General features: G+C 45.8%; 1 long non-coding RNA gene across 1 annotated transcript in view; it reads left to right on the top strand.

Annotated features, from left to right (window-relative positions):
• The first annotated feature begins 390 nt into the window (after positions 1–390).
• Positions 391–12,642, top strand: part of LOC135368055 (uncharacterized) — a 32,523-nt gene continuing 20,271 nt past the window's right edge. The window contains exons 1-2 of the long non-coding RNA XR_010414651.1: positions 391–494; positions 1,278–1,317. This is a non-coding gene — a long non-coding RNA (uncharacterized LOC135368055). The remainder of the gene's footprint in view (positions 495–1,277; positions 1,318–12,642) is intronic.

Here is a 12,642-nt window from a genome sequence, read left to right as displayed (position 1 = left end):
AAAGCTAGTCAATCTACTCCCAGTTATATTCCCATCTGTGCCAGATGAAGCACAAATGATATGGTATGGAAAGGGCACCTGCCTGTAATGACTGGGTGTCAACAAAAATGTATCCCGTTACGTTTGCGCGGCGGGTATTGCGGTGGATATGATTCAATGTGTGTGAACAATGGTAAAACAGGCGCAACGCAGACATTTGTGCTAGATGCGCAATAGTTTGAGTACTGTTCATTCGATACCAGATTCATTTCATTAAAGAAAAACAACATTACTAATCAATAGAAAATTTTTCGTTTGCAGACAATAACTAATTTCCCACTGCAGGGGTTGGCGCCATTGAACGAAAACGGAATTACGCCACGTCGCAGAAGGTAATTATCCATCTGTATATAGAACGATTTCGATCTATTCTGTGTGCAACTGTATAACAGCATGACGCCTTGTATCGCTGTTTGCGCTTACTCCGTCCTCTTTGCTGCCATTTTCATCATGATGTAAGTTTGACAGTTTTTGCATTGCCGAGACAGAATTATTATTTTTTTTAGAAACCGATCCAACGTGCTGGCACGATCAAAGGAGTCGCATAGGGAGACGCACAAATAGAATACACGACAGGCCGCGCTAAATCCGCTAGAGCCACCAGTGAACCAAGTTTATACGATGAAGAGCATGTTTATATATCGATCCTCGCTCTCTGTACTGGGGTTTTTAACAGTTGGATTTGTGTCCCCGACCTGCCCAAATTTTCCCTGTTCCCAAACTTGTAGCTCTTTCTGGAAAACAAAGAAGAGAGAAGCACATTCCATATAATCTTACAAAGAAGTTTCTGAGACAATTGAATGTAATATTTATTTATTATTTAATTGATTATTATTATTATTATTTATTTATTTATTGCTTTGTGAGGGGACAGTGTCTTCTGCCGGATGTAGTTTGACACAGAAAGACTGAACAAGATGCACACACATGCGGACACGCACACCACATAGATTATGTTTACTCCCCTACGGGCCATTGGAGTGTGCCTCGTGTGCTTCCTCGCTTCACCGTATGGTGACAGCCCTGGAATAAGTGACTCGACCACGAAACGCGTCGCTGTGATTTTATCATGTTTTATCCATGTTAGTCCTTTTTTTCTGAATCTTGAGGAATTAGCTGTGGATAGCGTGCGTTAGTGCACGGGTGGTCTCAGTGACCGAAGTCTATGCGAAGTTGACTTTGTGATGCGCGTCTCTGTTTCCAGAACTTAAAACGCATACAATTTTGTAATTTTGCAGGGTACCAGAAATTGAAGCAGCAGCGACGTGCACAACAAGTGTACAGTATAACTTATTTCTATCTCGTAGTCATAAACCTGTTTAAAAAAACTCATTATGGCCTGTCAGTATCTGTTGTGCAACACGACCGCGACCTAGAAGAAGCTGGAAGTAGATAAGATATACCATTTCTACTGACTGATATAAGCGAAACCAAAGAAACTACTTAAAGGTATTCTGAGCAGAAGCTGTGTGAGCTCTTTCCAAGTTCTAGACGATAGAGCACAGAAAAAGAACCCCAGATGCTAAAATTTATGCATCAAAACTCCGCGCTTTCTCTAAATCCGAATCTTAAACATTCGACTTCATCGGAGTGCAGCACGCCTAGCGTCAGACCGAGAAGCCATATGTTTATGTATGATATCCATTCCGCCACACCAGCAACTGACGTCATCTATAGGGGACCGCTCGCAATGCGCAAATAGAGCAATCGTCTACATGATACAGCATTTACATTAACATTTTTTTATGCTATAGTATCTTACAACTAAAAATATTCTCTTCATTTAACGCCTTGGTTATGTTTAATGATTGCCCATCAATCTGGGAACGACTTTCTGTGTCCGGTGGGCTGTCAAATGTCGAAATGCGTTGCTTGCGTGATTCCTGGTTGAGTCTGCCTCTTTTCGGGCACTATGCTGGTAGTGGAGTCGTCGCAAGGACTCCGAGCTTATGTTTCGCGATTGTTTGCAATATTCGACCAAATCATAAAGGTGTACTCTTGAATCGACGAATTGCAACGACACTTGCAATCACTCCCCTCAGCGACATTAAATAGAATGAAAAACTTGACTTTACCACCGGCCTTGCGGTTAATGACTACACCTTCAATCTGGTACGAAGTTCCGTATACGTTGAGCTGTCATATCTATAGGTGTGCTTCTATAGGCCCCTTTCTGCCGGCGGCCGACGAGCATGTCAATATATTCTTCTCGGTGGTGGCGTCAGCGGCGCCCAAGCGCGTATTTCGGGCTGCGTTCCAATACCCCGGTTACCCGTCGTATCCAATACCCAATCCCGTCGTATCCAACCATCCATTACCCGTCGTATCCAACCCGGTATCCAATACCCCGTCGACTGCCTAGCGGTCTAACCGGAAGTGCCGCCATGTTAAGTCTCATTCCAAATCTCGCCAAGTCTGCTATTCAGTCGGCTACCGCCTAGTGCGCATCGATGCAGTCTAGTTATACGCCTGACAATCAGACAGCCGGGATGGAGACGCCCGTTGACGGTACCAGCATGCCCGCTGTTTCTGCTGGCTTTAAATGTAAAGTTGTACATAGTGGTATGTTGCGTAGAGAGTTGCAACGCATGTTTAGTTGTGAAGGTGACAGTTTATGCACAATGTCCTACAAACTTAGCGCATTACAGTCCTGCTGCGCTTGCGCCGTACGCATTTCTTGCGTGAGCAACGAGATGGCGCCACAGGCGCCTCGACTAGGCAAGCCTGTTCCAATAGGCGATTACAGATATTGCCCTTGTGCTCCGCACGGGGGCCCTCCGTCGCCCAAGTCACGCGCATCGCGCAATGCGTCGTGGGAAATGGTTTACATTCGTGCTCGTCTGCCTGTTGCTCGAAGGTGCGGGAGGTGAAGGAGAGAGAAAACCGAAACCGTTTGCGCTCTTCTTCTTCTCTCTCACTCATGAAAACTAAATCCGAAGGTGCAGCGGGGCTTTCGCAACACGGCGCTCTCTGGTGGGCCATTCATGCAATTTCTGAAATCGTCTATAGTGACAAGCAAAGGGGTCTACTCAGCTGCCTAGTTAGGCGGCTTCGCGGGCGCGAGGTATTGAAACGCAGCCTCAGTCTGTTCACCGCGTGAAACATCGGAGACCGCCATCTTTTGGATCATAGTTACTAACAATGAAAAATATGCCACCTAGAATTGTACTGAATTAGGAATTATCTGCAAACGCTGTGCACGAAGCGTGGGATTTCTCAGAATCGCCACTTCAATCCGTATCCAGCACAGCATGAGTTATGACTGCCGTCCCTCCTCAACAGGTCCATGATCACCGTACTGCCCTTCGTTTTAAGGGCGAGGGCAGTAGTATTTTTGAAGTGTGATGTGGGCAAGCTTTCGCTTGTCCCATCCTACAGTTGTCAATACGACTGCTTCTGTCCTTCAGCAAGGTGGGCTTACTACCCGTTCATCGTTTTTTGGCGCGGTGTCGTGTTATTTTTATTTCTTTTTCAGTTTGCAGTCATGTGCAAAGTTGATCAATTAGATCAGCAGAAAGGAACAAGTAAAAAACAGAGAAAAGGAATATCAGTGGTGAATATTACACAGGATTATGGTTTACTATTACACGGGTTCCCCGTTGGTGTTATCACAGAAATATTGGCAATATTGGCGCAAAGTGGGCTTGCCAATATTGGCAGCCCATATTGGTCCAATATGGAGCCTGGTTGCGCTCCTCATATTGCTCCAATATTGGCATACCATATTGGACCAATATTGGCAATCTTTGCAGCCCATATGGGTCCAATATTGGCAATCTTTGCAGCCCATATGGGTCCAATATTGGACCAATATTGGCGTGCTGCTTGGGCGGGCTCTACGAAGCGGGTGTGGTCGTGATGAGACACCTTCCTCGTATGTCGGTTAAATTCGATTCCACAAAATTCGCAGTGCGTTGCGCTCGCGTGCCGAAATTGGCCTTCTATACTCATGACCAACGGCGAGGGACAGCGGTTCAACCTATCGATTTGATCGCTAAATCTCAGCGAGAGCAAGCATTTCTCTGCCGCGTTGGGTTCCAAATAGCCATCTAGGCCTAGTATTTTTCCGTCCCAACGATGAGCACAGACACTACAACGATGAGCACAGAGAGCTCATCCTGTGCACACTCACGGCGTCCTTAACGAGTGCATCCTTTTCCAAGACGCCCTCCGTGTCTAATACCGCGAAATAGGGGTAGAGATGCATGTACTGTATCTTGTTGAAGGAGACGCTCTCCCCCGCTTTTGCCGTTTCGAGAATCACTTCGTTTACGTCTCGAGACAGACGTTTGTGTTGCTGCAATGCCTCTCTCGTCCCGTGAAAGTGCTAAATTTTTTAATGCCATAGAAATGCTGCCTAACCTCGAGCAGATGAACGTTATCTTTATGGAGCGGGTAGGGAACCCGTCCGGTAGATATCGAACTCGTCTGCTCGTCGAACACGTTGATGTACACGGAGATTTTGCTTTTTCCCTCCCACAGGGTAATGTCTTCGTAAGTGACTGGGAAGCAGGGTGGCCAGTACGTTACGCGCGTCTCCGGAATCGAAGGATTCATCTATTTGCGGTATCTGGCATAATCGTTTGGTTTGTTCCTCAACGGATGCAAGAGTGCCAGCACGCTATACTTGAAGCACTCGTTTTTGTGATCCGGTGGGAGTTTGACGTTTTGAGAGAGTCCTTCCCATGCAGCACAGCGCGACGCACCCAACGTCGTTGCGCCGGCGGCGACCGACCCGACCGGGTCGGCTCCCAACCATGGTCCGGCATACGGTTTGCAACACGGGGATGTTATGGTCCGTTATGGGCAGCCTGTATCGTACCCCAACGATTTCCCGAGGTGCAGCCAATGCACAATTACGGGTACCTCCTACTCCCCAAACAAGAGCTCATTTGCGCGATTTTTAAAAACAAAATGTCATTGTAGAAAACTCTTTAATGCATCACTTCACCAGCAATGAAAAAAAAAAAGAGTGTTGCATTGAAAATATATAACCACCGGTCCCGCATACGTACTATTTACTTCACAAATATTCACTTAACACAGGTTATATGGAACAGAGATAGAAGTTGGAACTCGTTGCCAGTTAAGTTAGACTGTTGAAAGTTGGAAGTCACTGAAAAGGTTAGCCAGAACATAATTGTAGGCCGGTTCCACGTTAGCTCAGACAGGGAGGTCCTATGAACCTCCTGAATTTTCATGATTTTTTGCATATATTTAGACGCTCATCGCAGATGATGATCAACATTGGTAAAATTAACCATTCGAATACTTTCCGTGCAAAAAATCGAGAAATCCAGCCCTGAATTCAAGTCTTGCAACTTTGCCGTGTTTGCACGTGTATACATCCTGAGTTTTAAAACATATCGTAGTGCAATTTTTTGTGCTTTAGTATACCTACCTGCCAGCACTCCGAGCGCAAATTTAGGCGCACAGGTGCAACACTGTATCGTATAAAAAGCGGCGAACATGCTCTGTCGCGCAGTTTTGTTCGAACTTCGACGCTTCTTGCTCTGGTTGTAGATATCTCCGACATGTTCGTACGTAGCGGGGCCGCATTTTAACGCGCTAATCAGCAGTATACGCCTTTGGAGAAGAAGTTTTTGCGTTAGATGAAAGGCCTAACATCGGGCCATATCCTGGCAAAATATATACGAAATCAAGTGGGACCTTTTTGGGAAATACACGCACAAAATCCATGTTTATTTCGAAATATGCCTAAACATTTGCCTATTTCAGCACATATGCTGCTAGAAAGTATATGCAGGATAGATATATCAGATGAAAGAGCATTAAAAGCTGAGTGAGCTGATACAAGTATTGCGATCAGCGACATCTATAGCCAGAGATATCAGGCGTCGAAATTAGGACAAAAGTGCGCGAGAGGGCATGTTCGCCATTTTTTATAGCATACAGCGTTGCACCTGCGCGCTAAAATTTGGTCTCTGACAGCTGGCCTGTAGGCATAACAAAGCACCGTAAAAAATTTTCACAACAATATCTCCTAACACTCGGGAAGTATACGCGTGCAAACACGGCAAAACTGAAACATCCGAATTTAGGGCCGGATTTTCTCGATTTTTTTGCATGAAAGCTATTCGGCAAAAGTGTTGATCATAATATACGATGAGCTTATACATATAAAAAATACTGAAGACCCAGGAGGTCGATGGGACCTCGCTGCCTGAACTGACGTGAAACCGGCCCGTAACTAAATTTCAAACGCAGTTAAACGAAATAAAACGTAATGAAAATTGACGTGAAGTTCCTAAACTACTTTAGAAATGTAACAGGTTATCTTCAAGTTATTTTCTACTCAATATATATACTTTTCAGCTCTTGAGCTGTCTATATGGTTAATTCAGACCTTGCTGTCACAATGGGCGATTCAAGACGTTTCAAAATAGTCTTGATATACAAAAATGACATCAATATCTGCTACGACAAAAGAAGCCTACATTTATAGGCTTCTTTAGGGAGGGATTTGATGATTTTGATCTCGTAATATGGCACATAAAAAAGGAGCACAAAGCAAGTTTATGCTCTACGAGTTGTTCCCTACATACATATCGTAGAACCGTGCCAAGTTTTAATCCTGCTACTCAATGCCCTCTATCATTATCAATACACTGCTTATCGTTAAGATGCGCGATGCCTGAGCTTCCTAATGATCGGCTAAAACGTAATTTATAACATTCACCGTGTAACAACGGGAGTTAATCGCGCCGTGCACGTGCCATCTTTCATCTCAAGTCATGGGGAGAGGACTCAGCCTGCGATGCTTGTAGACCAGAATCGAACAAAAGGAACTTTGAACTTTCTTCAAGTTACTTTGACGAACTTAACCCCGCACCCCCGAAACAAAAGAAAAAGGGACAGGAACGAGCTCCTCAAGAAGTTACTGGAGCTCAAAAGCAAATACCTTTGCAAAAAGTTACTGAAAATAGCTGAGCCGAGTAGCCTAGTTACAGTATCCAGTTACTGGTGACGAGTTACGCCCAACACCATGGAACATGTGAACAACTTGAACAACAACTTTATTTTTGACCTTGGAGATTGGGGAGTTTCATTGCCACAGGCGATACTCTACCCCATTGCTCGTGGAAATGGGGGGAATAAAATAACGAGCCCCTTCACAGTAACGATCGAAGGCCGATGGTGTCCAGAAATGTCAGAAGAGCTTTGAGCACAGAGCGTTGCTGGGCTGGATTGGGCCAGGGACCAATCAGTTTCGATAAGGAGAAAGGGCGAGAGTCCAGCTTACGAAGAAACTCGGAGAGTGTGGTTCAGGAAGGTTGGTAGTGAGGGCAATGAAGAAGAATATGCTCCAGATCCTCAAGAGCACCACAGTGGCAGCAGGTGGGAGAGTCAACTTGTCTCAAGCGGTAACGCCACTGAGCTGTAAAGGCCACACCGAGGCGCATTCGGTGGATTAATGCAGCATCTTGACGAGAGGTGTTTCGTGGCATGCGGAAAGCGAGCGTTGGATCAACTCTGCTCAACATAGAGGGGGGAAGAATGTCGGTTGTCCTTTGGCGGGAAGCCAGGGCTGACACTAGGCATCGCAGAATTGAACGGCGGTCTCCTCTCAGCAGAACAATACGGGTCTGTTTCCGATACGAGAGTGCTGCTTCTGTGGCGCTGTCGGCCTGCTCGTTCCCCACGACACCACAATGGGCTGGAACCCACTGGAGCCTGTGGCCTGCGGCGTAGATAGTGTTGTAAGCCATTAACACATTTGTGACTAGGGGTGCGGATGGACCTCGTATGCCGGAATTTTCAATTGCTTGAAGGGCAGATTTGGAGTCTGTAAAGACTGCCCATTCCCGGGGTGTAAGATCAGCGATGTGTTGTAGAAAGAAAAGGATGGCATAGAGTTCCGCAGCTGTGGAGGAGGTTGGATGTGAAAGGCGTCTTCCGTGCACTACGCCTTCGGATGGTATGACGAATGCTGAGGCGGACTTGTTGTTTCGGGATGCGCCATCGGTATATGCTGCCATAAACGTAGAAAACTTCTCGTCTACCAGAGCATGAAAATGGGCTCGGAGGACTTGAGGGGGGACCTGATCTCTTCTTTCCAGAAGGTTTGGGAGGCGTACAAAAGTGGGCGGTACCGGTAGAGACCAGGGGGCTTCTGGCGGTATAGTGTCCTTAGTTATGAAGCCAGTGAGAGTCTGGCGTGGCATCTTCACCTTGTCGTGACACATTTCTTGACTTGCTTGCAACCATTCCAGGCGGTGAACTTGAAAGGCTTCCTCCACGATGCCTCAAATAAATTCGCGAGGTTCTTCGTTTTTTTTCTTTCCTCGTTGACGAGAAACGCAGGAGAATAAACCACACATGGCATTTTCCATGTATCGGTCAGAATGATGACGCGAACGCAGTGCGCGCTGCCCTTATACAAATAAACACGCGCAAAGAAACGAGAGCGAAACTGAAACGAAGACGCCACCCGTTACCGCCAGGAGCGTGCATGCGCAGTGGAAGGAGCAGAGAGCGAAACAGAAACCAAAACCACCGGCGTGACCCCTTCTATGACATCCGGGAGGGCGGGCGGACGGCGCAGGAGCGCGCGCGCGGGCATGCGTAGCTGCCACGGCGCGGCGCCCCAGTCACTTGCTCGCTGGCTGTTGTGGAGAGCAGACGTGTGCTCGGTTACTCCACAGTCCCCGCGCCCCTCAGTTTCTGCCTGGTTGTCGGATGGAGCAGTCGCACCGTCGCCGCGGGGGAAATGGTGAGTGATTCACCAATGTTTGCGAGTTGTTTGACCACGCTCCTTTTCTCGCAAGTTTGCCGTGCCCTGTACGCGCATGTTTAGACTTGTTTAACAGTGAGCAAGTCTTTTGTTCGTGTTATCGCATGTTTAGCGAAGTGTGCCCAGTGGTTCCCACCTTGTGTAAGCTGCATAGTATTGTGACGCTGTGGTTAGGCCTAACCAATCACCCCCCTAAGCCTTTTCCCCGATGTGTACTGTTTTCTCCATGCTGTTTAGCAGTAGTGGTTAGACCTTTTCTTTCGCATGCCTAGACTTGTTTAGCAGTGTTGCCGTTTTTACCTGCCGCTATTATCTTGTTGTTGTCTGTCTTTCTCGCATAGAGCGATGATGGTGGCGCAATCTGATGTGATGCCTTACACCGAGGTGGCCACCTGTCGTCGATCTCTGCAACTGCTCGTTGCCAACTACCGACATGGCAAGCGCTGGTCACTCGTGCGGTCCTGGGCGTTTTTTTTGTCACAACATTGTTGATTTTGGAGTAAATTGTTTCCCTCCACTCTGTCTCTATCTATTTATTTTCTTTTTTATGGACACAGGTTGCCGCCAACGCATAGCTCTGTCTGGACACAAGTTAGATGCTCCCCAATTAGTGTGGTGACATCCTGGAGGGTGGTGATTAATGTGGGGGGTTCAAATTAACTATAATTGCTAATTAAATCGTGTTTAGACAAAGATGTGCGTTGGCGGCAGTCTGTGTCCAATCATTACTACTGTGTCCAATCATTACTACAGTAGGCCAAGCATCGCCAATAGATGCATCGCTCTTGAACAACTGCACTATGAGCAGAAGTTCAATAAATCATTTGCAGTATACTAACACCTGCAACATTGATATTCACAGGAAGCATATACTTTTCCGTTCTCCACATATCCAAGCTTAATACACATAAGATATCAGAACTGTTACGTACAGAAAAAGATATGCACATGCGGAAATGTTACTTTACTGTACATCACAGACTATGGATTAATGAACAAATTTTTGTTCAGAGGACATGGTGGGCATAGTTTCCCTGAACTTGCTCTCACATGAGCCTAGACATGGATGTAGTTAAGAAGCGTGTTCAGGAGTACAAGATGAGTAAATGCCTTGTACTACAACTTACTAATTTTGACATTCATGCATAGCATCAATGCAACATTCAAGCATATACATTTCACTTTTCTCGTAAAACAATGCTTAATACTTGATAGGTGTACGGTCGTCACATACACAGAATGTGTTCGCATATAGAGTCATTACATTGTTGCACATAACCGCTTACTCCATATTGATTTCAAATAATATTTGTTTATATGGACATGGTAAACATAGGTGCCCGAACTCAGCAGTCATGTACCATGATTGTTGTTTTTCTTAATGTCAAGTGTTCCTGCGGAAGAACTTTCGAATCACGTGCACTGCGTACTCAGTACGAAGCCTTGTCTCTATACGAAGATCTGAAATGCACCGGTGACAAGTGGCTGCAAAGCAACACGTGCCCATTTCACAACATCTGCTTTTGAAAGATGAGGCGGTCACTACACAGTGTTATCTGTGGCTTCGTATCAAGTCTCTCAAGCCTGATACCTGAATACCTGAATTGAATTGAACCCCTGTATACAATAAGGGAATAAGTTGAACAGTGCCAAACTGAGAAAACTGCGAGTGAATATTTGAACAAAGTAAGTGCAGGTGAGCTCCCTCGAATAATGCAAATCAAAATGTGTAATATATGTGCATATGTCTACTCTGCAGACGTGTCCTGTTAGCGTCCTCGCATCAGCTGAATAAAACCCAGGAGCCCATTTTTTCATATAACACAGCACACACAGGGTTTTCACATGAAAAAAAAAAAAGAAAACAGTTTTCATGAGTCGGACTTTGATGGTGATGCCAGGTCCGCATTGCACAAACCAAACCACAACAAACTAACAAATAACAGTATACTGGACAGACTTGAAACCAGTACTGGTTTCCAGTCTGTACGTACCCAGCAGGGTTGCAGAGTTGCCACTCCGGAGTTGGAATGATTCCGGAATCATTCCAGATTCAGCAGAGCCCAGAATGGAATTGAAATGGAATGGAGAAACTGTCCTAGGAATGGGAATGGAATGGTCTGGGTGCCCCAGTGACAGTTTTGGTTTCAATATGCTGGTTTCCACCTTCACAGCCTTTGCACCGCACCTGCACATGGTCAAGAGTGAAATAACCTTGTCTCTGTTCTTTTTCGTGCTTGGTAATGTCAATCTCTACTGGCAGTGCTGGACTTGCCAGTATGGTTACCGGTCCTTTTCTTTTATTGAGGGAAGTAATGGAATGGAATTGGGTTGCCAAGCCATTCCAGGAGTGGGAACTGACCATACCTTTTCATTCTGAAGAATTGACAGGAATGGAATTATCGCAAATCTCGGAACGGAATGGGACACCTCATCCAACAACTCTGCTACCGAGTATCATACAGGATTATTGACCCAGTATGGCACTGATTGAACTGGCCAGCCTAGTGTGGCTGTTGCTGTTACTGGATGTCCAGTGTGCACACTGATGTTACTGGAGAGACCAGTGTGGGATACTGGTGTTACTGGCGATTACTGTGTGGACGCTGGTCAAACAGTTGTCCAGTGCTTTTATTGGACAGTACAGTACGGGTCCATTGGCTTTACTTGCCCTCTTCAGCATGCATTGTGTTGTAACCATAGGAACACGAAAGCTCTGTAGTCTGACCCTGATCTGTATGCATAGAGCTGTAGATCAAGAAACACAAGTACTGAATCACTATTGCTAGGTCTATTTTCTTTATTTCTGCAGCTTTCTGTGTTTGGCTTGCTAGGCGACATCCACAAAAAATCTGCAAGGATTTGCCTTGTTTCAGCGTTGCTTCATTTGGGAGCTCGGTGTGGTCATTCGCAAACTGTCATACTGTTCACGGTGAATCTGTAATTTGTAGATATAGTGAGTATCAGTGATATCAAATATTGGATATATAATCGTTTGTTGCTATTGATCATACTGCATGAGGTACCAGTAGGCTCAGAGAACAGGCTGATGTAGCACAAGCTATTGCAATGCCTACAATTTGCCAAGTGCAATGCACTGTAAGATGTACTTCAGCCAGGATACAAAGAAACAATGCTTGCATTTTGTTTGCATCCCATATTGTATTGTTTGTTTGTTGCCCGCTACCCAGATGTTTCTGCTACAAATACTGGAGTCCGGACAAACAGGGTAAATGAACGCTCCACAATGGACGCTGTCAGACAAAGTGCCCAGTATACCTCGTCTTTTCTACCCTGAGAAAGGCAGCGCGATAAAAATTGTCGATAAACCAACATACATGATGGAAAGTAACTATTCTGAGGCTGGAACAATGACACAGACAAACTCAACGAAACCTCAATGCTTTAGAACATGGATAGTTCAAGATATAGCGGACCGCTAGCCCAGGCAACAAATTTTTGAACTGGTACCAGTTGAACTGTGTTATTCAACAGGGACACTTCAACCGGTCCCAGCTCAACTGGTACCAGTTGGGTGAACTGGTCCTTGTTTGATAACACAGTTCACCCAGTTCCAGTTGCAACCAGTCCCCGTTGAGACTGGGATTGAATAGAAATCAGTTGGGTCAATTGGTACCAGGTGATCGAAAAGGGAACAATTTGATTAACTGGTAACAGATCGCCCAACTGGTTTCTGGCTGGTCCAAGTCTCAACTGGTTTCTTACCGGTCCCAGTCTGGACTGGAACTAATTGCAAACCTCGTTGTTGAGCTGGGTCCAGTTCAAGTGGCTTCACTTGGAGTGGTTCCTGTTCGGACAGAGTTTAGCTTGTACCAGCCCAACTGGTA

The sequence above is a fragment of the Ornithodoros turicata genome, chromosome 1 (genome assembly GCF_037126465.1).
Source record: "Ornithodoros turicata isolate Travis chromosome 1, ASM3712646v1, whole genome shotgun sequence".
In the NCBI taxonomy this organism is placed as follows: Eukaryota; Metazoa; Arthropoda; class Arachnida; order Ixodida; family Argasidae; genus Ornithodoros; species Ornithodoros turicata.
The sequence above is the reverse complement of the archived record's forward strand: the minus strand, read 5'-3'. Positions and strand labels throughout refer to the sequence as shown.